General features: G+C 32.8%; 1 pseudogene; it reads right to left on the bottom strand.

Annotated features, from left to right (window-relative positions):
* Window positions 1-18673: 18673 nt before the first annotated feature.
* LOC102630529 (uncharacterized) overlaps window positions 18674-24736 on the bottom strand; it is a 34712-nt pseudogene continuing 28649 nt past the window's right edge.

The following is a 24736-nucleotide window of genomic DNA, read 5'->3' as shown; positions in this document are numbered from 1 at the left end:
CCTTTACTGGTTTTTGAAATTTTTTTAGTATTTCTCCTTATAGGCCCCTTAAGAAACTAAAGCTTTGAGAGAATAGAGCCAAATCGTGAAGATCAAAGAATATATATTTTTGTTTTTTAAATAATAAATTTCATTGTGATGATTTTTAATATTAAGTTGAAATTTCTCTAAATCAGATCAATTATCATATTAGATCTTAGGCCTTGTTCTTAACAGATTTAATTGGGCTTTAGACATTTCAATTATACAATTTGACAAACAAATCATAAGGCTGCTTTCGGCACACTGTAATGTATTATGTTCCATTATTTAATGCAAGTACATTCTTTTATGCTATATGGCGTTAGCATTATATTATAATAATTCTATACAATCATTAGGATTAGACGAGATGGTGATACACTGCACTATTAATTTTTAATTGTTTCATGTTGCACTGAATTGCACTATATTAAAATTGCACACTATAATTTTTGCACCAATTTTTTAAATATAAATAGCTAACAGACTCTAAAATTTTTGGCAATATAACATGTATTATTTTAAAATGCCCCAAATATATACCATGTGAAATATAGATCGAAGAAAATAACTCAATCAAATAACCACTTAAAAATATCACAACGTACACGATTCATTTAAAAGGCATCTTAGGATGATAATATATAAGTTTCTACATACTAAAACATTGATACAAATAATAAAGTGATATAATAGTTGTAACATAATCATTAGTAATGTGGGTTGAGAGGATGGAATAATCTAAGAAAAATAGCAAATTTGGAAGCTGCCTCAATAGAAATCATTGAGAGGATGGGATCAGTCAAATTTTAGCTTTAAAATCCCTCAAAGCGATAGCTTTGAAGGAACTCAATACAAAAAACCTCCATTATCATTATACTCCAAAATCCCCACAATTCAAAGCACAGCCCTATAAAAGTTACAATGCCAAAACCAAGTACATATGGAACTTGTATGAGTACTCCTTTCTTTCTAGATATTAGTGACGAGTCCATCTCGTTTGGGCGGCCCAAAGCTCAAAGTCCAAAAGGTTTGCTTGATATGCAATTATCATTGAGCTTTGGACTTGGATGAAATTAGCCAATATAATATATGAAGAAAAATAAAAACAAGCGGTGGCACATATTGAAACACCATAAACAAGATGAGAGAGTGAAGAGAGAAAAGTAGGTGTTATTTTGGTGCTGGGAATAAGAGTTTTAATGTTTGATTGAACGATCGAAAGATGATTTCAACTCTGTTTTCTCTCAAATTTAAAGGGTAAGTTCCTGACATTACCCTCTACATTCCTACTAGTGTTGATTTTTGTTTTATCCTCTCATTGATAGGCTATTCTACAAGAGTCCTGATATTGTTAGTCGATGGGATTACCTCGAGAGAATTTGTTTTGTAATCCCATTATTATATAGTGGATGATTATATCAAAATATAATCTTATGATTTTTCCCGATTTGGATTTTTCATGTAAAAATCTATCTTTTATGGTTGATTTATTGTTTTGAATTGTGTTGATTTAATTTATGCTCATTTATTTGTGGTACACATCCTATTTTAATCACATAAAGAGGGAAATACTTAATGTTCTCTTAATTTGTAGCTACTTGTGTGAGTTCCTTTTCTAATATTTAGATGACCGTATAATTAGTATATTTGTAAACATCACAAGTGTTCGTAGTTAATCTTTAAGGGCAACCTAATGAGTTCCCTTTTTATTTTACTTTAATAGTGCTCTTATCCACACTACTTTTATGAAGCTTGAAAGTTAGGGTGATCTAGCTTCCACAACTGCACTGTATACCAAACCAATTAAAGTAACCCAACCATGCTTCACAATAGGCACATGGTAACTTTCCCTCCAAAGCAGCTTCTTCAACTAGAATAATCAATAAAAGTGTTAATAAACACTCAATTGTATAAAATCCTATCATGTTATTAATAAGATTTACATACTACTAACTAGAGATGGCTAATGGGTTGTGCCAACTATCAAAAGAAGGCCCCTGTGAGCTCGTGCTCATGTGTGTTGTGCCTCATTTTTTTGCTTAGGCCCAACCTAGCACGCATGTTGTGTTGTGGGCTATGTCATGCGGTGCCTAAGAAAAAAGCATGATAAATGTTTTTTTAAATTTTTTTTAAAAGGGCAAGCAGTGCTTTTTTCAAGCCTATTGGGTCCATGTGCCTTTAATCAAATTCAATAGGATCAAAAATTCAAAACTCAAGTCCATATTCAATAATGGTAAATGATAATATAAGAGAATGAAATATTAGTTACTAACTTAGACCCTACGATATTGAAATTCTTTATTAATACTTAACAACAACAACAATAATAATAAAGGAAATTATCTACTGACCACCTGTTTTTTCACTGTTTTTCAAAAATACGGGAAATCTTTTTTTTCCTTTTGCACCACTCCACCTAAAGTTAACATTTTTTTCATTAGTCCACTCTCGTTATAACACCGTTAGAACTTTGCTGACATCACAAGGGTAAAATTGTCATTTCACAACAACACAGTGGTGGACAAGTGCAAAACAATTTAACTTCAAGTGGAGTTCAACAAAAAAAAAATTAAGAATTGTGTATTTTTGAAAAAATACAAAAAACAGTGGTCAGTGGATAATTTATCTTTTACATTTGAGGGTAAAAAAGTCATGTACACAATATTCCATTAGTTTTCTTAACGGTCTCCAAACAGAAGTGGACAAGTGAAAAGAAATGTAACTTTAGGTGGATTCTAGCAAGAAAAAAAAGAATTGTGTATTTTTAAAAAAGCCTGAAAAAACAGATGGTCGATGGATAATTTTCCTAATAATAACTTTTTCTTAAGAGTTAACTTAATTGTTAACTTACATAGAGTTATAGATCATTGTCCATAATAACATTAATATGTATTTATAAAATCACGATATCAATTAATTATTTAATAAATTATAAATATAAATTAATTAGAGTATTTTTTTTGAAACTAAGAATTAAATGAATTTTAAAAAATTGCGCTAATAAAATATATTAAAAGATTCAATTTCAAGTTATTTGTAAAATCATAAAATTTAATCATTTTGTAAAATCATTAAAAAATGAAACGTGTTTATTACGGGTCTTTTCATGTGTTGTGCTTTAGCCCATCTCTAATCTTGCTGAATAGACACATATTGTATCCATGTCATGCCGCGTGCTGCCCAGCCTATTGGCCACCTCTATTACTAACAATTAAAAGAACCTTGAGATGAGTTGTAGCAGGATATCAATATGGATTCAGCTTGTGGACTTTTGGTATAATATTTGTTGATATGAAAATTAGTCATTTGTACTACCTTAAGGGGGTTAGGGTCTCCAATGGGGAAATTAGGATCCCTTAAAGGTAAGAGCAAAAATTATTAGGTGGGAATTAAGGACCTCTAAAGGTAAGAAACAAGGAACTCTTGATGGAGGTCATGAATTGGTCAAAGATAGTAAGCTAGCAAGGCAAAAATGTGGGGATAAGGCTTATTAATAGAAGAGATTCATAGAAGCACGATAAAAATGAATGAAGAAATTGACTACCAGACCACCAAGCACACGAGAGTAGGGGCATGATCCTCAATCTTAAAAATTGTGCTTCATCTTCTCCTCAAAATGACCTCAAGTGTCAAATTATGCCAGGTACGCCACCATCCTATGCTCTCCCAAAATACAGGAGATGAAGTTAATAGCTCCTTGCATTCACCAAAATAAGCTGACCCACACACCCAAAAATGTGGTATACTATAAATACCCAATTACTCTCTCAAAGAGAGGTAAGTTCACTAGAACTTTAATTTTATGATTCAACTTAAATTCTCCACCCACTGACTTAAGCATTGGAGTGAGATGGCCGGAAATCCCTTTTCCCAGGCCAATTTTTCCACTTTTTGTTTGTTACAATGTGTACAGGCTGGAAAAAAAATCAAGCATCACCAGTTGGTGTGAGAACAAGAGCCTTTTTGCCAACACAATCATTGATTACAATGATACAAGACAAGTCACATCGTTGTCGAGTTCGCCATAGCAATTCACTTCTAACTTGAACATGTCTTCTAAGACACAAGTCGTCCTAAAATTCACAAAATTTTAGCAAGATTAAAAAGAAGAGAATGTCTATCTAGAGGGCTGGAAAAATATCATTTTCTAGTCGAACTTTGTTGCATGAAATGATGGAAAATAAACAATCAAATCGAGAAAAGCAAAAGCTTGAAGACAATAAAGGATTTAAAAATAAATATCCAAGAAATTGGAAGACGTACCTAAAACCAAATAAAAACATAGGCTTTAATGACTCTAGCTTCGTTGGGAGAGTAAAATTACACCAACCATGAAATTTTGCTGCCCAAGCTTTTCCTTTAAAAGCTAAGTATTGCGACCATTTTAATGGTCACCAGGTTTTTCTTGAATCTATTAGTGCTTAAATCTTTTGAATTGATAATGATTACATTTTCATATAAACATACGCTATGTGAAGCTAACCTAGTTTAAGGAGGCTTATATATTAGTGCTAAGATTATAGCACACTTGTATATAGCTTCTTGTTAGTAAATTACATTGCATGAGTAATCATAATAACTGAAGCAAATTTCATTGCATGCCACCTTAAAGCTAGAAGTTCAGCCTGAAGGTCATATTTATGAGATGAATGTAATGGCACTTCGAGCAGGTAGAAAGTTCTCTTATTACCAACTGAAATGTGACATTTTGACACCTTAAGGGGTAAAGATATGATAAGTCTATGCTTGCTATGAGATAAGCTATGGAAGCAAAGTATGAAAACTATGGCTGAAAAGGATTAAAATTGTTAACCAATAGTGTAGTTGAGAAATCATTATGACCAATTTTTTTTTTCATTTGCATTGTTAAGCTCAAGTTTTGGAAGAAAAAACTATCTACTCAAGGACAACAAAATGTCAATGTGAAGCTACTTACAATTTCAATTGTGACTAATTCATAAATGCTCTTATAAAAAAAAAATCATATATGTTAAGGGAATAGGGGTATTACAACCGCTGGCTAAAGCAGGGTAAAAACTCAACTCCTAACAACTTAGGAAACATAGCATGGTTAGCTATTTATGAGAGCATTAATCTCATGATTGGAAATTTTAAAATCTTTAATTGTAGCATACATCATTGTCAGTGTTAGTCTAACATAAGACCACTGAAGAAGGAATGTTAAAACTTTATTTTTTTTCACGTTAACCTGTCTTGATATTCACTAAGCTCGATTTTAAGCGCCAATTTAGGGAAGAAAAGTCAGATTTGCATCAGATACACAAGAGCAAGTATTATCAAATTATATGTTTTATATACAACTAACATTTGCTTGATAGAATGCTCTACCACTGTTAAATGGCAAAAACGTACAGGTACGAATAACATCCTTTATCTAAGCAAGGGTCAGCGTAGTGCTCCACAAAGATAAGATACTTCCTACATAGAAAAAGAAAAGAATAATAAAGAAACTAGAAAGCGCAACTTTATTTTTGCCAAGCGTTGAATAGTCAACCATAGTAATCAGAGCGTAGATGAGAGTAACAATATGGCTCCACCTATAACTCAAAATTAGAAGTCCAAAATGGCTACCTTCGTTACAAAGCTGAAACTATGTTAGATGAGTTTTTTATGTCTCGTTAAGGAGAATTCCATCATCAAATTTCATCTTATTATAATTATCACAGTTTCCACCCTACACCAAGCCAAACAAAGGGGAGATCAAAAGAAAGATATTGCAATAAGTTTTACATGACCCATGTATGGAACTTCCAAATTGATCATATCATAAAACCTATATTCAACAATGTTATGATCAAGCATGGAAAAAAGGCAACGTGAGAATCGACGCAATTAAACTATATGAGTTCTAGTATGATTGACTTTGTTATAAGTTGAAGCTTGAGAAATCAATATGCTTACTACCTATTTTGAAATATTTATCTTTTCTATGTTATACACTATGTTGGAACAATCACCACCTAAGCTAGTTAATCTCATCTGAAAGGGAAGAATAAAACTTGGTTTAGGGAGTGTTATATGTGCATTTGTTTCTTATTTACTTGGAAATGTGAAATTAATCATTGTGTTTGCTAACTTCGTTAAACACAAATTACTTTTGAGAGAGTTTGTATTCTCTATTAAAGGAATCATTTGTTCTTACATAAGCATTTACATTTAAGAAAGATCTAGCGTCATGCAAGCCCACATGGGAAGATCATGACCTCAAACACAGCAAATTATGAGTTTCATACTGCAACTTCATGAGAGAATTGATGACAAATGATGAAAACCCCTTGGGTGTATACAGGTACGTGACGTTGTTACACCTGAACTATGATAGTGCTAGACTATCCTTTGGACCAGTAGTCCGCAAGTTCTGGTTTCCAGCCGATATACCTGTAGTCCCTGAGATGTAAAACCAAAAAAAGCAAAAACCATTGATCACGATACCACCCGAAAACAGGTCACCTCTGACCTTTAAAGAGGGTGAACGTTGTGAGAAAATAATTTTATTTTAAATCGGTTTTATAAATAAATCATGACTTTTCTGATACACAGGATCCTTAAAGCAAGGCAAGTGTAGAGCATACTCAGTGTAGAAAATAGAGATCAACGCTCTTAGTTTAATAACTCAAGTATTTTCTTCGTTACCTAGAAGAAGAAGAAGAGAGACTTAGGAAGCCATAGAAGTTTAGGAAAAACTTAGAAATATTATTGATGGCAATCTGAATTTTATAAGGACGGAAGAGCTCTTAAATAGAGCTGGAAAGCTAAAAGATAAAGATAAGACAAGACCCTTATCTTTTTATAAAGAAAAAGCAAAAGCAAAAGCAAACCATAATAATTTACTTTAAAAAGCATAAAAGCTAAAACACACTTTAGACAAGGTAGGACCCATGTCCTTTATTGAAAGCAGAAAAACCCGAGATTCCCGAATGACTCTGTAGCCATGTGAGGCGATTATGACAAACCCACAACTAGATTGATAAGAACCTAAGAAAGTTGATATGATTAGAATTCGGATAAAAGATCCAAATCCTTGAGAAGCTAAGTTTCAAGAACCCGGATTGCTAAACAAGACACCACAAAGGTTAGCAACTCCTTTGATAAGTCAAATGTTCTTTCAAGAACAAGTTCAAAAAATCCTCTCCATTGATATCAAACTCAAGATCATCAAAGGTGCATTCAAAAAACATAAAAGAGTATTTATAAAAGGTGGCTAACCCTAATTTAACTTAAAAATACAAAAAAAAACCTAAAATTAAAACCCGTAGCCGCATGGGCCTTGCCTTGCAGAGCCATTGAGCTTAAACGGACCGTAACTTGGGCATATCATGTCAGACTTGGGCCCTCAATATACCGTTTTAAAGCTCTCAACGCAAGGAATGTAGCTATAGTTATGAATTTATTTTATAGCCCTTCTTTTACTTCAAAAATTGTCCTTTTCGTTGCTCAGCAATTAAAGATTGGAAGTGCAGTAAAATCAATGTACTTAGGAAACCTAGAAAAATAAGAATCCTAATATTTACTACCTTAAATCAAGTGGAATTGAATGATCTCGAGAAGTCCTCACATTTAAAGGATCCTAACACATATGATGGGTAATTATTGCCCTACAAGGCATAAATTTCATGGCCCTTTGTGGTATGGATTAAAATTGCCTTACTACCCAACAAGGCACAAATTACATGGCCCTCCATGGCATTAATTAAAATGGACTTACGAAGAACGAATTATATTGCCCTATGAGGCACAAATTACATGGCCCTTCGTGGCCACAAATTACATGGCCCTTTGTGGCATGGATTAAAACTATCATACGATGTATGTATTATGCTGCCTTGTAAGGCACGAATTATATTTCACTCTAAGTAATGAATTATATTGCATATTAAGGCAAAAATCATATTGCTTTATGAGGCATGAATTATGTTGCCCTATGAGGCACAAATTATGTTGCTCAATGAGGCACGAATCATGTTGCCCTTTGAGGCACAAATTATGTTGCCTTTTAAACACGAATTATTTTTCGCTTTAATGCACGGATTATACTACCCTCCGACCATTGTGAATTATCCTATCCTATGAGGTGCGAACAATTATATCCTCCAAGCAGAGGATAAAGATTCATGGACCATAATCACCCATTCAACTGCTCATTGACAATCATTGGTTACTATTGTCTAGACAACATGTAGATGATTGTGAGTCATCTACATAAAAATGGGAAGATTGGCTTATTGCCCCAACTTAAACATACATTTGGGTAAAAGTGCAAACACGAATTGCTCGTATCTGAGCAAGATGAAGTAGACTAATCACCGTCAAAATATTATGTTGACTAGGCATGAATTATTGCAATCAGAATTATGTTCTGGTTGGGCGTGAGTTATCACCATCAGATAATGTCATGTAGATTAAGCATGAACTATCACCATCAAAATAACGTGTAGATGAAACACAAATTATCATCATTAGAACGAAGTGCATTCTAGCACAAATAATTACCAATTATGCAAAAGTGCATTCAACCAAGAATAATTACCAATTGCACAAAAGTGCATTCAAGCATGCATAATTGCCATATGTGGATGGTTTCCAACTCTCTTAAAAGAATGCATATATGAGCCACTCAAGTAGTCCTGCATATATAAAGTGTGTGCTAAGACATATTAATTGTGCGACCAGACATGCGAAAGTCATCTATGCAATTTAACTTGCCTTACGACAAAGCTATACAGCTACCAACAGTGAATAGCTATTAGGGAAAAATAATTAACAGGAGACAAGTGCCCTTAGGGTGCATTTGGCATATTGTATTGTATTATGCTGTATTGCATTATTTTAATGCTGGTGTATTGTATTATGCTGTATTGTATTAGCACTGTATTATAATAATATTGTACAATGTTTGGTGCTACACTGTACTGTATTAATTTTTTTGTGATTAACTTAAATTATATATATAGAAAATAATATTTATTAGTACCTAGAAAAATACAAAATATAGAAGTCTTAAATTTTAGAAATTTAACATTATTTTTTAGTATAAATATTAAAAAAATAAATTTTCCATAAAGATTAGAGCTTATAGCCTTATAATCGACAGCATAACATTTATTTTGAATTAATATTATTTAAATTTATTCGTATATAAATATTTTTATTAGTTATATTAAATTTTATATATTAATTACTATAATATAATTAAATAATGTAATATCAAGTTATATTCTTATTTTTATATATTATTTAAGTACTTATTAATCAATTTGATATATTAATTATTATATAATTAAATAATACATTATTTAGTAATATTTTTAATATAATAAAAATTAAAATATGAATAATAAATTATTAATTTATATTAATAATTATGATATAAAAATGAAAGAAAATAACATTTTATATTATATTATATTAAAAAGTTATATTATTTATTATTATTAAAAAAAAGCAAAAGCAAAAGTAAAAAAAGAAGCAGCAAATGCAAAAGCACAAAAGCTAATGCGGCAAACTGCCGCATTAGCTTTTCCTGACCCCCAGTCGGGTTTAGCTAATGCGGTAGTTTGCTGCATTAGCATACCCCTTAATCCCTTGCAAAATTTTGCCAAACATGATATTGGTATTAAACTAATGTGAACAGTATTTTAATACCCTCTTAATACTATAACCAAACATGCCTTTATGAACTATATTGAAGCTGTATAATCAATATGTGAAAATCAGATTGTCAGAATGATCAGCAAGGCAAAGGCAAAACCTAAGAAACAAAAATGACCTACATAATATGAAATCGGAAGATATGCTTCAAAGTGATTTATTCCCCAGATTCAATAAAATATTTTTATCATAAAGTGCCCAAGTAATTGTAAAACAATATCATTTGAGCAGCAAGGCAAAGGCAAAACCTGGCACTTATAGCAATTGGAGAAGAATCATGCAATGAACATGATGATGAATCAAAGATGAAAGGAAAAAGGAATAAATGGTACTCAGATAGTGGATACTCAAGACACATGACTAGTGATTATTCATGGTTTTTAAGTTTTACCAAAGTTGAAAATGGTGAGGATGTATCGTTTGGAGATAACTCAAAAGGGAAGATTCTTAGAGTTGAAAATGTCGGTATAAATTCTTCAACTATTATTACATAACTTGCTTAATTGTGTGTTATTAAGAATGCTGGTAGAGTTCTATTTATTGGAAAAAAGATGCATAGATGTGTATATTATTAATGTAGATTGTGCATTGTCTCATGATAAGTGTTTTTCTGCATTGCATGATGATAGATGGTTATTGCATAGAAGATTAGGACATGCAAGTATGGACTTGATTTAAAAAAATTTCAAAAATGATTTGGTTAAAGTTCTTTCAAAAATTGGTTTTGAAAAAGATACAATTTGTAAAGCATGTCAATTTGGAAAAAAAATCAAAACTTCTTTCAAACATAAAAATCATGTTTCCACTTCAACTTATTCACATGGATTTATTTGGATCTTCTAATATGCTAGCCTAAGTGGTAAGTATTATGCATTTGTAATTGTTGATGACTATTCTAGATACACATGGTTATTATTATTAGCCAATAAGGATAATGCCTTTGATGCTTTTAAAATCTTTTGTAAAAAAGGTTCAATATGAAAATGTTATGCTATTTCTTGCATTAGGAGTGATCATAGTAGAGAATTTGAAAATCATGCATTCGAAAGTTTTTGCAATAACTTTGGCATTGTGCATCAATTTTTATCACCAAGGACTCCACAACGAAATGAAGTAGTAAAGAGAAAGAATAAGTCTATTCAAGAAATGGCTAGGACAATGTTAAATGTAAATGCATTCCCAAAATAGTTTTAGGCCGAAGCTGTTGATACCGCATGCTATGTTTTGAATCATGTTTCGATTAGACTTTATCTTAATAAAACTCTCTATAAGCTTTGAAAAGATAGAAAAACCAACATTGGTTATTTCAAAGTTTTTGGATGCAAATGCTTTATATTGAATACAAAAGACAATCTTGGTAAATTTGATCCAAAATCTAATGTTGGTATCTTTCTTGGTTTACTCAAATACAAGCAAAGCTTATAAAGTGTATAATAAAAGGATCTTGGTTGTTAAAGAGTCTATGCATGTTACATTTGATGAGTTTAACCCTTCCTCTATGAAAAAAGTTGTTAATGATGATGCAGATGAAGAGTTACAAAGAGAAGTCCTTAAAAGATAAGCAAGATGATCAACCAAGCAAAGATCAAGAGGAGCAACAAGAAGATGAACAAACAAATATGGAGAAAAATGAAAGTACTTCTCAAACACTCCCTAAGGAGTAGAGGTATGTTTCTTCTCACCCTAAAGAATTAATCTTAGAAGATCCTTCTTGATATGTAACCACTACATCATCTATTAGAAATACTTGTGAGCATGCTGCATTCATATCTCAAATTGGACCAAAATTCTTTTCGGATGCGGAAAATGATGAATCTTGGATTATGGCAATGCAAGAGTTAAATCAATTTGAGAGAAATAATGTGTGGAAATTAGTTCCTAAACCAAAACATCAATCCATCATAAGCACTAAATGAGTATTTAGGAATAAGATGGATGAATTCAGTGTGGTTTTAAAGAATAAAGCTAGATTAATGGTTCAAGGATAGAACAAAGAAGAAGGAATTGATTTTGGTGAAACTTTTGCACCACTAGTTAGATTAGAATCTATTAGGATGCTCATAGCATTTACATATCATAAAGATTTCATTTTATATAAAATGGATGTAAAGTGTGCATTTCTAAATGGTCACATTATGGAGGAAGTTTATGTGAAGCAACCCCCTAGTCTTGAAAATGAAAAATTTCCAAATTACTTTTATAAATTGTGAAAAATATTGTATGGTTTAAAACAAGCACCTAGAGCATGGTATGATAAATTTAGAAATTTCTTATTAGATAATGGCTTTTCCATGGGAAAATCATATACTACTCTATTTTTTAAGCATAAGAATCAAGATATACTCAATGTTTAAATTTATGTTGATGATATTCTCTTTGGTTCTACTAGTGAGCCCTTGTCTAGAGAGGTTCAATCTCGTATGAGTAAAGAATTTGAAATGAGCATGATGGGAGAGCTGAAGTACTTTCTTAGACTTCAAATCAAACAAAATGATGGGTGAATCTTCATTAATCAAGCCAAGTATCTGAAACATCTATTTAAAAGATTCAAAATTGAAGATGGAAAAACTAAAAGCACTTCAATGAGCTCAATAATCAAGGTTGACAAGGATGAAAAAAGGTAAGAAAGTTGAGGTCAAAACATATCAAGATATGATCGAATCCTTGCTTTACTTGACTACAAGTAGACCCGATATCATTTTCAGTGTATGTTTATGTGCAAGATTTCAATCATATGCCAAGGAATCTTATTTGTTTATGGTTAAAAGGATTTTTTGTTACTTAAGTGGAACCATAGTTCTTAGTCTTTGGTATCCTAGAGGAACTTATATAGACTTAACTAGTTATTCAGATGCCAATTTTACTGGTTACAAGGTCGATAGGAAAAGTACTAGTGGAACAAGTCATTTTCTAAGACATTCACTTGTTTCTTGGTTTAGTAAGAAACAAAATTCGATTGCACTTTCAACCACCAAGGCTGAATATATTGCCAACAGTAGTTGTTGTGCACAAGCCCTTTGGATGAAACAAACCCTTTGAGACTATGGTATTAATCTTGATCATATACTTATCATGTGTGACAATCTTAGTGCCATAAACCTGTCAAAGAACCCCATCCAACATCGAGATAAGATATCATTATTAAGAGGTCATGTTCAAAAAGTGGACATTACATTAGAATTTATATCAACTGAAAAACAACTTGCAAATAACTTCATAAAACTCCTTAGTGAGGATCAGTTTGTCAAAATCCGACATGAACTTGGGATGATGAAGTTTTCATATTAGTATATCTTTATATGATATTAAACTATCTATTGTATTATTATTATAGTGCATAGGTATTAATATTGAATGATTTGCTTTGATGATTGTATTTAGCCTTCATGTATTAAAAATGGTCTTTGAGACATTTTAAGTTCTTCGAATAACTTTAGAGTAAATCTATTATAGGCCAGAAATCAAAACATATGTGTGAAATCATAGTTTAAATAAATGGAACAGATAGCTGTTTGAAAATAAACGGTTTACTGTTTCAAAACAGAAGCATGAGAAATGAAAATTACTTGATAACAGTTAACTGTTTAGAACTAATGGTTTATTGATTAAAAATAGGGAGGCAGTTTAAGTTAACGGTTAATTGTTTGCACTAAACGGTGAACCGACTTCGTGTTATTTTGTTTTTGGAAAATAACGGTTCGTCGATTTCAGAATATGGCTCACAGTTATGGACACTATTCCAAGGGTTTCTTCTTCATTTCCAGCTTGCCCCTTCACCGTTTACTCTCTACCCTCAACTTAACTCTCTCTCTCTCTAAAATTTCTATATTTTCTTGCATTTGCCTCCTGAATTGAAGCCTTAGAATCATTCCTTATCATTTCAGAACAATTTTAACCAATCAAAACCTACTTTCAAGCTTAAAATCCAAAAATCCCATTTTGAAACCATAGTGTTAGCTGAACGATTTTCTTTAATTCTGGTAAGATTTTCTTCAAGTTTTGGCCAAAATGATCACCCAAATCACTTCCTTTACTCTTCATCTTCATTTTATTTGGTTCAATTTTTTCTATTTTCATCATTTCTCATAAATCCCAATTTTCACATCAAGGGTTGGAAGTAAGAGAAAATCTGCCCCAAGGAGGAACCCAATACCTCATAGGGAGACTCATAAGTTTGAGAAGATTCACTTCCCCACTACTTCCCTCGTTTTATAAATCGAAAGGTAACTGATTCTTTTTTTTGTTGAATTAGATGATTTTGAGGAATTGGTTGTTTATGAAAGTAATCTAAAGGAAATGTTGAACCATGGAAGGATGCTTTGAGTGTAGAGGATAAGGTGTACTCGAACCTAATTAGAGTTTTCTCCCTTAACATGGAGCTTTTGGCCTCTAGGTTAGATAAGTTAATAATTAATGTTGGAGGAGTACTTATTGAGTTCCATGTGGAGGATTTAAACTCCATTACAAGGACTAAACATGTAGGACTAGAGTTGTATACTTATTTTGGAACCGGACAGAACTGTTGATATTTGTTGGCTAAAAAGAGGTCCGCGGAGGTCGTCAAGGGTTCCAAGGCCTAGCAACAAGTATGCTGGGTACGTCTGAATTATGCATGGATGCTGGAAGTCGAACGATCACATGGCTCATGACACTTACTGATTTAATGGAGATTTGTTATTTGGTTTAATTCATATTCTGTTGTTTAGCTAAGCTAAGAGAATAAGTCAAGTTGTTAGCTCAGGACCTGCCTACAATCTCGAGTGATGGTTAGATTGTTTGGCTAAGTTGTTTCAAGTATAAATAAGCTCCAACACGCATGAATAAAGGCATTGTCTATTGTCCAAAAATCATATATCCTATGGTCTTATTTCTCACCCTAAGCAGAAATATATTCAATCACTTACGCTTTGACTGGGACCACTATCATTATGCTTATTCGTTAAGTCGGGTGTGTGCTTTGATTTCTTCCTCTCCTATTTTGGTTAGGCATGTGTTTCCGGGACCTGTACCCATCAAATTAGTAGAAGTTTCTTATGTTCCCGGGATCTTCCTGCAAGTCTTCTATTATTCTCCATTCAAATGTGTAGGCTATTACTGATGTTAAACGTTAGTTCTTATGGCTTATTACTCCATTTGCTAGTTTTATGCTTCTTTTTTTATTCTTTTATACTTACATTTACTTTAGCAGGTTTAGTTCATGTCCCCACCTTATTTATTTTCTTATTTACTAATTTATATTATAGGTAGGGGTTCTGCCTAACCTCCTACCTTCTTGGTGGTTTCTAACACAAAAAAAAAAACACATCCCTCACCCATACAACATAACATAACTCCAGAGTGGCCTCCACTAAACGAGTAACGAATTCAAGAAACGAAGCAAAACTAATAACAAACTTTCTTTCTTCAAATTGCTTTTGCTAAAATCTATTTTTTCATTTCATACAAAACATAATGCATTTTCATGCTTATGCCATTGAACTTCCACATACGCATATGCCCATGTCCATAAACATACTCAAACATAACAACACATGACTTAAACACATAGGAAGAAACATATAAATCTATATCAATGCATATTAAAAATAGACTTTTCAAACATATCAAACATATATATACTATTTATTATGATTCACTTGGAAGTCTAGTTCACTTACCTCCTTACATCCTCAAGTAACAAAAATGCATTGCTATCTCGGCCTAAAATAAAAAAGAAATCATAAAATATAATCAGGTCCAAATCATAAACTACCAAAATACACCTAAATTCATAAATTATTAGAATACCCCCAAAATCTTGAAATCATAAACTATCAAATTATCCTCTAAATCATAAATTATCGAATTATACTTAAATTTTAAAATTACTAAAATGGCCTTGAGTGTCAACGGTGATCGAAAATCAACTTGCAGTGATCATGAAGGTCTATATAAGAACTTTAGCTCGCTCTAAATCCAATAATGACAGACGTGTACTTCAACACGCAACCACGACATCAGATCGAGCTCCCACATAAGTGAAAACTTAAACTACTTATTGACAATCAACAATTTTGGTGATGGTTAGAAATCGAAGTGGTTGCCATAAGGGACAAAACCCAGGTGATGGCATGTCATAAATATGATGAAATCAATATTGATCAGAGATAGCTTAGATGGCTAGGAAATAATTGTTGACTCTTAAGCTTAGATGGCTAGGAAATAAGGTTTCCAGTAAAGTGGCCAGAATCGAAGACAGTGGCCAGATTAAACTCTCAGGTTCAGGTTGACCCATTTAGGATGATAGTATTAAAGTTTCACATACAAAAAAATAGCTACAAAATAATAAAATGATAAGATAGTTGTAACATAATTACCAACAATGTAGGTTATATTAAATAATCCAAGTACACATCCACAAGCCAAAATACTACTATAAATACCATTGTTAAGTTAGAAATGCATACTCCCTTGTTATTTCATACTACCTTGCAAGCCCTTGTATTTGAAGGTTTCTCTAGCATTAAATTTTAAGGCCATAAGCTCTTCATGTGCGATGATTGTGACATGATTGAGTAGAGTATTGAGAATTTGAAAGAAAGGTAGGTAACATTGGAGAACTTTCATCATCAATCTCATTGTCATCATCATGAATCTCTCCTTAAAGTGCTGCATTAGTCATACAAATAGGAGTTTTTGTCAACCTTCTTTTGGTCTTTTCCAAATATATCTGCTAGCCTTTCATGGTATAGAAATGGCTTGTCACTCCAATTGTTTGCTTCATTTTAGGACTAGGATATTAAAAAGAAAATAGTTGAACAAATTCTATTATATTCATAATAACAAATTATATCATGTGTACAAATAAGCCATGAAATAAAAAGAAAATGAGATTACTTATTTTAAATTTAGAATACAAACGTTCACATATGATTTCCATAATTCTTCACTATCGACCTCCACACATTTTCTCATATCATTCTATCCTAAACCGCTAATGTTCACTATATCAAATACTTAAAATGAACCAAAAGAATAAAAAATCAGTTGTAAGCATTTTACCCAGTTATTTAGTGCAATATAAATAACATCCATAGCAAGACATTAAGAATGCAAAAAATGGTGAGTTTGGATAATTTGAGTGCAACCATGAGGATAACCTTTCAAATTCAACCAAGAATACTATCAAACTACAGCTAGTCATCACGATCATGTAAAATTAACATGCATATGTTCTTGCTAGATGGACAAAGTAAGTGGACGCTATAATTACCATAATTTTTTTTAAATACTCATATTTCCATTTCTCAAAGAAAGGATGGAAAGGAAAACAAACATATATTTCTAAGCTCTAGAAAGTCAAACAAGTATCAAAACAACAAATGAATCACAAAATCTTCACCTAATCATGTTTACAAATGTATTTACAAAGTGGGTCTTTGCAAATCTTGATTTTTCTTTGCTTAAAAAAATTAAAAACCAAAAAGGGTAGCAAACACTATATCAAAGCTCATGCTTTTTTTTAAAATTTTATTCAATTTTCTTTCAAACCGATGACGCAGTATGTTTAAACTATTGCTCGAGATTTAGTTTAGAGGAAAGTAAAGCAAAAATGAAGTTTAACTCCACTCAATCAACTTAGTTAACTCATGTTACCAACAACCTTGAAAATTAAGGAAATGAAGTTTGCGCAACTTATAATCATCAAATAAAGGGCAAAAGCAATATTTATTAACTTTGATACAAAATCCAAGAGTACTAAGTTATTGAAAGTTAGGTAAACCAAGAGAATGTTTGTAATTGCTTTAAATTGTCATGTAATCACTTATTTGACAATCTACCATAAAATGTTTTTGGTAAACCAAAATTATTGGAGAATTAGCTTTGTAAATCTATTTTTATACTAAACATCAAAAGTAATTGTGGCTGAATTTTTAAATTTTGATTATTTCATAATTAGATTTTGCAAAGTTCAATACCTAAGATACTCTGTAACTTGTATGGTCTTTTCCAAATATTTTTGCTAGCCTCTCATGATATGGGAATGGCTTATCCCTCCAATTGCTTGTATATTTGATACGAACCCTGCCAAGAACTAATGCAACCTTAATCAATTTAGTTTCCAAGATCGACTTTAAGCCTAGAATCAAATGGAGCCGCGACCCGATGCTTAATAAAAGCATGAACTTTAGTATGTGAGGACGCCACAATCAACTATGGATGATCTGATTGATAAGTCAAGAATTTAAGCGCCACAAAAATCCGATAAGTTCAAATAGTTAGTTTAGGAACCAAAGAGAATTTACTCTCTCACCAATTACATCAAAACTGATTCATGTACTCAAAGCACGCCTAGCAACTAGGGATTCACCTTCCGCAGGGTATTCAATGTCGTCATCATCACTAGTATCAATTAACTTTTGCATCTCTCCACCATCACTTTCACTCTCACTCACTACTTCCTTACTATCTTGTATCACCATAACTCTCATATTTGGACACTGAGAAGCAATGTGTCCGAAACCCAAACACTTGAAGCACTTCATGTCTCGATTCTTCTATGGTTGAGATTTAGTCTTAGACTTGTTTTTGCTATTGAAATCTTCTCTTGCCTTAGGCGGTTCAGTCTTGATAGCTTTATTTCATCTCTCATTACTACTACACTTTAGTTTCCATGGGTTTGAAGATGCCAAAATATATCTAGTTGTACCCTTCTTCTTCAATTGCCTCTCTACCTTCATAGCCATGTGGACCATATCCTCCAACTCCATATAATATTGTTGCTTTGCTAAATTAGCAATCTTTTTTATCAACTCAGTCAAAAATCGTGCCATAGTAGCTTCTCTATCCTCTACATTAGCCCTAATCATAGAAATCTCCATCTCCTTATGGTAATTCTCTACACTCTTCGACCCTTGGGTAGGCTCTGTAACTTAAGATGAAGTTCCTTATGGTAATGACTATGAATGAGCCGCTTCTTTATAAGCGCTCTCAACTCTCCCTACACAGCTATAGGCCTCTCAAGATTTCTCTTCCTATTATTCACGAACTGATCCCACAAAATAATAACATAGTCAATGAATTCAATAACTGCTAGCTTTACCTTTTTGTCCTCTGAATAATTGTGACAATCCAAGATCAACTCAATCTTTTTTTCCCACTCTAAGTAAACCTCGGGGCCACTCTTTCCTTGGAACAAAGGAATGGTCACTTTGATTTTACCTAAATTTCTATCCTTATCATCTCTCTTATACCCCCCTCTTGCCTACTCTTCTACATCTCACTCTATCGTTGTCTACTTCGGATGCTCGATCATCACCATCATCTTCCCAAAACTCACTCTTTGCCTCATACTCATCCACATGCTCATATCTATGCCTATTATTTCTCCCGATATATCTTGTTTCATGATGTCTAGTCCCATTATGATCTCTACTAGTTTGCTCCTTTTGAATACTCTCAATGGCAGCCCCATGGTGCCTCAACTGGCTTCTTATCTCTCCAAACCTCATATTCATTTTTTCGAATGCCTGGTGCATCGTTTTCAGAGTTAATGTAAGGTCTATCATGGAAGGTGGCATGAAACGACGCGCCTCGAATCCCCTCAGGCGAGTCAATCTAGTCTCATTAAAACAGACTCGATAATAATCTAATTAGTAAGGATTCTGTCGAAAATTCGGTTAAGTCTCCTTTATAAATATATCACTCCCAATCTACAAATATGTAAGACAAGCACTCCCAATATAATTCAATATACAACAAACTCCAGTGATCAACATCCTCAACCAAAATCTCAAAATATAATATTATAACTAATATTAATATCTCAGTTTATTTTTAATCCCAAAAGAATAATATAATTGAGATGTCCTAACAAAAACATCTATATCTTCTAACACCATCAGGTGGCTAAGACTCAAAATATATTTACAGTCGCTGGGTCGGTTTGGTGTACCTACAACCTCCTGGTGAGGGGGGGGGGAAATATAATAAAAACGGGTGAGTTTAAAACTCAGTGAGATCAATGAATGGATAGTAGTTTTTGAAAATTAATTCTTACTTTAAAAGAAATAATCATATCATTTCCAAACACGATTTCATTAAATCATAAGCGAGAAACCAGTAATAAATCATTTAACATTTAAACTAGATTACTAAGCATGCAAATCATATCACAATATCATATAGAATACACAAATCTGAAAATCATCACTAAACAAGTACCCAGGGGAATAATCTCGTCATTTTCGAACCTCAACGGACGGGCAATGACGTACTATCTGGGTACCATCATGCCCCGGAGCTACACGGATAGATAGAGAAATATCATCTCATATCTCATCATATCTGTGCATGCATAATCTAGTTCCCAAAGGACAAAAGCGCCCAAGCACACGACCCAAAACCTCTGTGTGTACTCAGACAGGCCCCCAAGGCCTGTATCTCATATGTATCATCTACATCTCAATATCTGTCTTTATCTCATATTTGTATCTTTGTAATCATCATACCACATGCATATGCCCCTAAAAGGCAGAAACGCCCAAACACACAGCCCAAAGCCTCTGTGTGTGTTCAGACGGGCCCCAAAGGCCTCTCATCTCATATCATATGTATCACTGTATCTAGAGGGGATGGGTACTATCTAATGATTTCAAAAACAATCATTATACTCATATTCACATACCTCTTAACCATGTTTTTAAATCATACCATATTTGAATCCACTTTTCTTATCTTTAAAATACTATCATACTTTATTCAAAGTCGATACACAAAATCATTAACCAAACATTTTAATATAATATCAATGCGTGAATAAAATCTATTTCGAGAAATCATTAAATCAGAACATTTAAAACACTTATTTCCCAAACATGTTTTACTATCATAATTAACTATGAAAATAGATTTTATATATTCCACTCACACTGACGGTGTTCACGCTCGGTTATCGTCCATGTCCGCGGACTGGTTCTCGCTCGCGGATCCTCCTAAATTAAGAAAATGACATAATTATTTTCGTAAATCGGAATTAGGACTAAATTTATGGAATAAACTCGAAACGATCATCTATCCATAATTTACAACTCCCGTGTCGATAAAATTACTAAAATGCCCTCGAGTCCGTAAATCATTAAAATACTCTGAAATCATAAATCACCGAATTACCCTCAGAATCATAATTACACCCAATCCTCAATTCTAGGAATTACTAAAATATCCACAAGCTCAGAAATTACAAAATTACCCTCAGAGTGTGAAATTACCAAAATGCCCTTGCCGGTTAACGGTCACCGAAATTTGGTCAACGATCACCGGGAAGCACAGGTTAGACACTTTTGGCCAAGCTGAGTTCAATGGTGCTCGCGGTGAGCTCCAACACGCGGCAACGACGCCGAAATCTAGCTCGACAGCCGTGAATTCCAACAATTGATTGGCGGCAAAACAGTGACTCCCGCTGGCTATGGATGATCGAAAGTGGAAGAGGGAGTCGTGGGGAACAAAATCCAACCAGTGGTGTCACCCAAAACCGGCAAAAATCCCGGCGGAACAAAGTGAAACAGTCTTGGGTTTTCAAGCTTCGATCGCTGGCATTCTGATTGGTTTCCGGCGGCGAGGATGGCAGGGGAACGATGGCCGGCTTCCAAGCTTAATATTGGTACCAAGCTCGGCCGAAAACCGTGGTCAAAAACGGAAGTTATGGCCGGGTCAATTTTGCGGGTCGGGTTTTCTAGGTCAGTTGATAGCTTCTGTTAGTCTCACACGTGTGTGTATATGTTCCTTGTTTCTAGCTTATTCTATTCTTTTATTTTTATTACTTCTTAACCGCCTCATTTTTATTCATCTTCACATATGTTACATGGCACCTCAGTTTTATCATCCATATTAGTTATTTGATGCAAACTACAAAAACATGTTAGCAAAAAATTTTTAAAAAAAAGTAATAAACCTCACAAGCCTCACGTGTTTACACTCGAGATGTCACTCCACTCGTGTTTACACTCAAATAGGCTTTTACATGAAGTTGTGTTCATACACTTTTTGTCTTTTGCCACTATTATATTTTCTCAGTCAAGTTCTTTAGGAACTGGTGACTTGATCAAGGGATAGCACGAAAGTATAATCACTCTAACAATCATAGCCCAAGAAAAAAGAATGGAAAAAAACAAGAAACAAAAGAACAAGAAAATAGGAAACAAGAATAACAAAACAAAGAAACAAAGGAGATCGCCAACTATGATTATTATTATTATTATTATTATTATTATTATTATTGTTATTATTATTATTATTATTATTGTAAACCCTAAATAATTGAAATTTGAATGAATTTAGAGAAAGGAATAGGTAAAATTTGCGGATTTAAGGAGAATAAACCACAAGGATGCAAAATTGATAAAAAGATACCTTAAAAATATTGTTCATGTGGCATTGTTCACGATTTTTTTTTTTAGAATACTAGAACAAGAATGAAAAATCTCAAACACGAATAAAAAAATAAAGATAGAGATGAATCTGACCTTGGTGCTTAAGCTCTGATACCAACTGATGAGAACCTCTCTAGATCTAGCTAGAAAAAACCCACAACTAGATTGATAAGAACCCAAGAAAGCCAATATGATCAAAATTCGAATAAAAGATCAAACCCTTGAGAAGTTAAGTCTCAAAATCCCAGATTGCTAAATAAGACGCCACAAAGGTTAGCAACTCCTTTGATAAGTCAAAAGTTCTTTCAAGAACAAGTTGAGAAAATCCTCTCCAATGATATCAAACTTAAGATTGTCAAAACGTTCATCCAAAGAACATAAAAGAGTGTTTATATAACTTGGCTAACCTAATTTAACTAAAAAAACCCAAAAAGAACCCTAAAATTAAAAACCTGCATCCTCAAGGGCCCTGGCCTGTAGTACCACTGATTTTAAACGGACCGTAACTTGGGCATATGATGTCAGATGTGGGCCCACAATATACTATTTCAAAGCTCTCGACGTAAGGAATGTAGCTTCAACTTTAGAATTGTTTTTCTAGCCATTTTTCTAGCCCACAATTAAGTATACTAAGGCTCGTTCCTCTTCTTTCAAGTCCATCTTGAATATTGGTCTCTTACAAATTAAATTTAAATTGAATTCGTCCAAAGTAGCTTGAACAAATCCTTACATTGCTTTCTCGATCTTCTCAGCTCATGCTCTCATAATTAGCCCTTCTAGAACAAGCAATGGATCTTTTATGCTCTGAGCACTCTAGATCACATCAGGAAATTAAGACTTACGATTAACAGGGATCGAAAACTAAATACAGATAAGCAAAACCTGGTCAGAACCTCGCTCTGATGCCAAATGATATAAACCACTTCAAGAACTGACGCGACCCTAATCAATTAGTCTCCAATATCGACTCTAAACCTAGAATTGAATGGAACTGCAACCTGATGCTTAATGAAAGCACGAATCTTGGTATTTGAGGATGTCGCAATTAGCTATGGATGATCTAATTGATCAGTTAAGAGTTTGAATGCCATGGAAATTTGATAAGTTTAAGAGTTAGTTTAAGAATTATAGAGAATTTACTCTCTTACCAATTGTATCAAAATAGATATGTCTCTGTTTATTGGATGCGAGTACATTATATAGGGTTGGCTACAAATTTTTTTGAAAATAAATCATAAACCAAAACCAAATGGAAAGTTGAATCTAAAGCAAAGAAGGAAAGAATCTAAATCAAATCTAAATTATAATCTAAAGAAAATATGAAAGAATCTAAATCAAATCAAAATCCTAATCGGCTTAAATGACTTATATCAATTAAAATGAAAACTAGGCAATTAAAACAGAAACAACTAATTTGTTTTTCCATTAGCCTCCTCAAGAAATAGGAAAGTATCCAAAAAGAAAAGTAGTATATTTTCCAAACGGGAAAGTCTATGAAAGGACAATAATATATTTTCCCACCATAATGTGCAAGCCAGCTTCTTGATTTCATGAAAGTGATTATTTGGAAACTTCAAGAGCCTGAATCATGCATTTAGTAGTCTGAATACCATGTGTGATTCCTTCAATGAGCCTCCACAAATTTGATTGAGCCTAGGTTCCTTTAATCAACCCATTGAGTGCTTCTTTGAATTTCTTTGCTCAAGATCTTATGACGGGTTTGACGGGAACTTGAATAGGATCTGAATATGCCTCATGCCATGTGCTTGTGATAGTTTTGTCCTCATTCTCATCAGTCTTATGGAACTACAATATTAAAAAAAATAGTTAAATAAATTCTATTATATTCATAATAAACAGATTAAGGACTATGTTTATAAATCATGAGATAAAAAGAAAATCAATTTCTTATAGTTAAAAATAAATTCTAGTATATTCATAATAAACAAATTAAAGACTATGTTTCTAAATCATGACATAAAAATAAAATCATTTTCTTTATTATAACTTCAAAATACTAACCTCTGCAAATGATTTCCATACTTTTTTATAACTTCAAAATACTAACCCCTACAAATGATTTTCATACTTCTTCACTATTAATAACCACACATTTTCTCACATCCTTCCATCCAAAACTACCGGTGTTCAATATATCAAATATCACCCCATATCTTTTCTTGCATATTCTTATTTTAAAGTCAATATATGCGTACACTTTCAAAAAAAGCTTCCTGGTAACAGTCTTTCTAGTTCATTTTCAATATATTTGTAACTCTAGCTCGACCATTGCATCTAAAATGTTTAACATTGTTTCTTCTTCATCTTTTGTCCATGCTTGTCTTGACCTTATCTTATTTCCAGCAACATGGCTTGAACATCCACTCTCCATTCCTACAAAATAGATATCATAATAATTTTTTAAACAAATAACTAAAATATAACACCAAGCTAAATTCACATACCCCTCAATGAGTTCTTAATAACATCTAAATATAAACAAAAGGTTATAGCCTTAGATATTTTTCTAATGACATCTATATATTTAAAAAAGTAAAGTCTTAGACGCTTTCCTAATGACATCTATAAATTAACAAAAGTACAACCTTGGGTACTTTCCTAATGACATCTTT

The sequence above is a fragment of the Citrus sinensis genome, chromosome 4, assembly GCF_022201045.2.
Source record: "Citrus sinensis cultivar Valencia sweet orange chromosome 4, DVS_A1.0, whole genome shotgun sequence".
NCBI lineage: Eukaryota > Viridiplantae > Streptophyta > Magnoliopsida > Sapindales > Rutaceae > Citrus > Citrus sinensis.
Note: the sequence above shows the minus strand (reverse complement) of the source record. Positions and strands in the feature narration are given on the sequence as shown.